Here is a 5,130-nt window from a genome sequence, read left to right as displayed (position 1 = left end):
AATGTGTTATCTTTGGCAGCGTTGCCATGTATTTATCGCTGCCTTTTGGCTTTTTTCTTTTATTTGAGCCGCTTGGGTAAGATCGTTTCATTGTGCGTTTATATTTGTCTTGATTCGTCTCTGTTTGTGTACATTCCCAGTCCTCCTGTCACTCTGTGTTTAGATTAGATTAGATTAGATTCAACTTTATTGTCATTACACATATACAAGTACAGTGTAACGAAATGTAGTTTAGGTCTAACCAGAAGTGCAGTTAGCAAGTGCAGGATATACAGTTAGAATAAATACAGAATACAATAGTGAGAATATAATACAGTGGGCATGGACTATAAAAATATTTTGCAGTAGGAATGTTCTATGAAAATATGACAGTAGGTATATACTATGAACAATATATACAGATGACTATATACTATGAACATTAATGTACAGGTGGATATGAACAGATAATAATTTAGACTAAAATAGTGCAAGTGACTTAGGTTTGCATAAATTATTGACATTGGCTATTAAAGTTGCAGTGCAATAGGTGAGTTAATGCAGTTGTTGAAGTTGCAGTTATTAAAGTTACGGTGCAGTATATGAGTTTATGCAGTTATTAAAGTTACGGTGCAGTATATGAGTTAATGCAGTTAATAGGTTGCAGTCCAGAAGATGAGTTAATGCAGTTAATAAGGTTACAGAGCAGTAGATTAGTTAATGCAGTTATTGAAGTAATAGTTCAATTGATGAGTAGATGCAGTTAACAGAGTTACAGTGCAGTTGATTAGTTAATGCAGTTATTGAAGTAATAGTGCAATTGATGAGTAGATGCAGTTAATAGAGTTACCGTGCAGTTGGTTAGTTAATGCAGTTATTGAAGTTACAGTGCAATAGATGATTGCAATGCAGTTAATAGAATTACAGTGCAGTAGATGGGTTAATGCAGTTATGGAAGTGGTCCATTAGTGCAAATGAGCATTCAGTTAAATATTCCTGGTGTGCAAGTGAGCAGTATAGAGTGCAAATGATGCTGTGTGTGTGTAAACAGTCCGGTAGAGCAGATACATGAAGTACTGGTGTGTACAGTTCAGTCATGCATGCAGCCCTGTAGTGCAATGTAAACAATGTTGTAGCAGCATTGGAGTTAAGGGTATGAGAGGTAGTGGAATCAGTGGGGGGCAGAGTTCAATAATGAAACAGCTCTGGGAAAAAAGCTGTTTCTTAGTCTGCTGGTTCTTGTCCGAAGGCACCGGAAGCGCCTACCAGAAGGCAGGAGAGTAAACAGTCTATGAGCGGGGTGAGAGGAGTCCTTGAGAATGCTGCGAGCTCGACGCAGACAGCGTTTCTTCTGGATTTCCTCAATGGCAGAAAGTGTAGTCCCTGTGATGCGCTGGGCTGTTTTCACCACCCGCTGCAGTGCCTTGCGCTCAGCAACAGAACAGTTCCCGTACCAGACTGTGACACAGTTGGTCAGGATGCTCTCTATCGTGCAGCGATAGAAGTTCACCAGGATAGTTGAAGACAGTTGGTTCTTCTTCAGTGTCCTCAGAAAGAAGAGACGCTGGTGAGCCTTCTTGACCAGGCATGAGGTGTTGGTGGTCCAGGACAGGTCCTCCGAAATGTGAGTCCCCAGGAACTTAAAACTGGAAACACGTTCAACAGCCATTCCATTAATGTGGATGGGGTCGTGTGTGTCTCCTTTCGCCTTCCTGAAGTCCACGATGCAGGTAGGGTTGTTGATGCCTAGGTTTCCAAGTTTGATGATTAGCTTGGAAGGGATGACGGTATTGAAAGCAGAGCTGAAGTCTACAAACAGCATTCGTGCATAAGTGTCCTTATTGTCCAGATGTGTGAGCACGGAGTGCAGCGCCATGGAGACTGCATCATCTGTGCTCCTATTGTTTCGATAGGAAAATTGGTATGGGTCCAGTGTGGGTGGTAGAGAGTCCTTTAGGTGTGCCAGGACCAGCCGCTCAAAACACTTCATGACAATTGGTGTGAGTGCTACCGGGCGGTAGTCGTTCAGGCACGTCGGGTTTGAATTTTTGGGGATGGGCACAATGGAGGTGGATTTAAAGCATGCTGGAACCACTGCTTGGGCGAGGGACAGGTTGAAGATGTCCGTGAAGACCCCAGCGAGCTGCTCTGAACATGCCCGGAGTACGCGACCAGGGATGCCATCTGGGCCAGCAGCCTTGCGCGCGTTGATCCGACTTAGTGCATTGTGAACATCAGTGGAATTTAGAATGATGTTTGGGTGGTCAGCAGAGGGTGTGAGCTTGGTAGCTGTTTCCTTGTTGTCTCTCTCAAAGCGAGCATAAAAGTCATTAAGCTCGTTCAGGAAGACGGCATCTGTGGCTAAGGGGGTGGAATGGTTGGGTTTGTAATCACTGATGGCCTGGATGCCCTGCCACATGCGTCGAGGGTCAGAATTGGAAAAATGCTCCTCTAGCTTCAACTTGTAGCAGTGCTTGGCCTTTTTGATGCCCCTCTTCAGATTTGCCCTAGAAGTACTATAGGCCTGTGCATCTTCCGATCGGAAGGCAGTGTTACGTGCTTTCAACAGGAGGCGCACTTCCTTGTTCATCCATGGCTTCTGATTAGGGTACGTGGTGATCTGCTTCTGGGTTGTGACACTATCAATGGTGGAATTTATGTAGTCCAATACAGAAGAGGTGTAGCTGTTGATGTCCGTGTGAGAGCCACTGGTGGCCTGAGAAGCAAACAGACTCCAGTCTGTGTGTAGAAACCTTTCCTGGAGTGTAAAGTCTGCCCCCGCAGGCCACACCTTGATGGTCTTCACTGATGGCTTCACACGATTGATGAGATTAATGTATTTGGGGGTGAGGAACAAAGAAAGGTGATCAGATTGACCCAGGTGGGGGAGGGGTGTCGCGGCGTAAGCTTTAGCCATGTTTGTGTAGACATGGTCCAAAGTTTTGTTTCCTCTTGTGTGGCAGGAAACATGCTGATGAAATTTAGGGAGCACTGTCTTTAAGTTTGAGTGATTAAAATCTCCCGCAACAATAAATGCAGCCTCCGGGTGAGCAGTCTGTTGTTTACTGATGGCTGCATGAAGTTCTTTCATAGCAAGCTTGGCATCAGCATCCGGTGGAATATAAACTGCCGTTATAATGGTGGAAGTGAATTCCCGTGGCAGATAAAACGGTCTACATTTAACCATGAGAAACTCAAGGTTAGCCGAGCAGTGTCTCCCGACAATAACAGAGTTCGTGCACCAAGTTTTGTTGATGTAAATGCACAATCCACCTCCTCTTGTCTTACCGGATTCCTCTGCCGTTCTATCCGCCCGGTTTGTGTTGTAGCCCGCTAACTCAATAGCGTTGTCCGGTATACCGCTGTGTAGCAATGTTTCCGTGAAGATTATGACATTGCAGTTCAAAAGTCTTTTGTTGTTGATGATGCGGAGTCTAATCTCGTCCATTTTGTTCACTAATGATCGAACATTAGCAAGGAAAATGCTGGGTAAAGAGAGCCGGTGTGGTGTTAGCTTTAGCCTAGCTCTTAGCCCTCCGCGCTTCCCCCGCCTTTGTTTACGATCTCGACGCCGCCGACGAGCACTTCCGCCCGGCCGTGTGAGGTGCGTAGCATCGGATGTTCTGACGATCTCAGGGACGAGTTGAATGTTGCTGATGCAACTTCCGGACATGCGTAAACTGATATCCAAAAGCTCCTGCCGGGTGTACGATGTAAATGCACGACTGTTCTGGACGAACAGACCCGAGATGAGCAAGAAATACACTATATAAAAGCTAAAACTGGAGAGACGCTGAGCCTCGCGATGTTCACGCGCCGCCATCTTGGTGTGTGTTTATCTTTCGCAGCGAGCACGGTTACGGACTAGTCCATTTGATTGTGAAAGAAGAGGGTGTATGTGTGTAGTGACAGATAAACATAAACGGGACATTTTAACTACAACTTCAAAGTTTCAACGTATTTCTTACGAATATTAATACAATTTACCATGCTTTTGAAGTGTTCATGATGATAAGGGTTTTGTTAGTTTGAAATATTTTAGGTTTGTTGGGGGGCCCCTGCTGGTAGGGTGCCCAAAGCAGCTGCCTACCTATGCCTCTATGTTAAGACCGCCTCTGCCTCCCTGTCCCAGTGAAGAAGGTGAGCAACATTGTATTAATGACTTCACATCATTCCATGGAGTCTGTGGGGGGTTCTCTGTCTCGCTTGCTCTTTTTACCATAACAAAAAAGAAAGTGGAATATTTATGAATGACAGAAATCAAACACAAATTATTTTCTCACATAATGACCATTATGACATAAAAAAGAACCTCTTGTCTGTATTAGAGGCATTTAGAAACAATCAACCTGCATGCAAGTTACAGACAATGTTAAAATAATCCAGTTTGATGCGTTCATTTAGACTGAATTTTGGCCGTTAAATGACATCTATAGATACAGGCCTTATTACTCCCACCATGAAGGGCAGTGTATTTGAGAAGCTTGCACACACACAAATCTATCATATCTAATGTATGTAATCAAGTGATGATAATACAGAACTATAGGTAATTTGGGTCAATGTTCTGTAGTGTTAGTGTCATTTATTGGTATATATTTCCATTGTTCTTATTTGTCCCATGTTAACTTACCTTTTAATTTGATGTCACTAGGACTGTTAGTTTTGTAATGACCATATTCCAAACCTAAAAAACCTATTGATTTAGTGATTACTTTGACCTGTTTTGTAGCACTATAATAACCCTGATGTGGAAATGAGTTGTTGGCATATATGTGCAGTTAAGTAAAAAAAATCAGCTGTTTTCATTGTTTTGAAATGATGATGTTGATTTATTTTGATTAAAAAGTTAATATATATTTAGGTTTTTTCTTTTTTTTAAATCTGTCAATATTTTTACAATAAAAATACATTGAGAATGGACATTTTATGGTGGCTTTTAATCTTGCATCAAATAGTGAACTGCATACTGTATGCAGGCTTGCATTTACAGATCACCAGCAGAAAATGTTTAGCTAGTAGCCTACTAGTATTGAACTACAAGAAGCAAGACAATTGCAAGCCTTTGATTAGAGTTATTTAAAACTTTTGATTGGACAGTTAGGTCCTAGAGAGCCAACAGCTGCACCAAAGGGGCCCAATTCGATTTTT

This window comes from Barbatula barbatula (assembly GCF_947034865.1).
Source record: "Barbatula barbatula genome assembly, chromosome: 8".
NCBI lineage: Eukaryota > Metazoa > Chordata > Actinopteri > Cypriniformes > Nemacheilidae > Barbatula > Barbatula barbatula.
Note: the sequence above shows the minus strand (reverse complement) of the source record.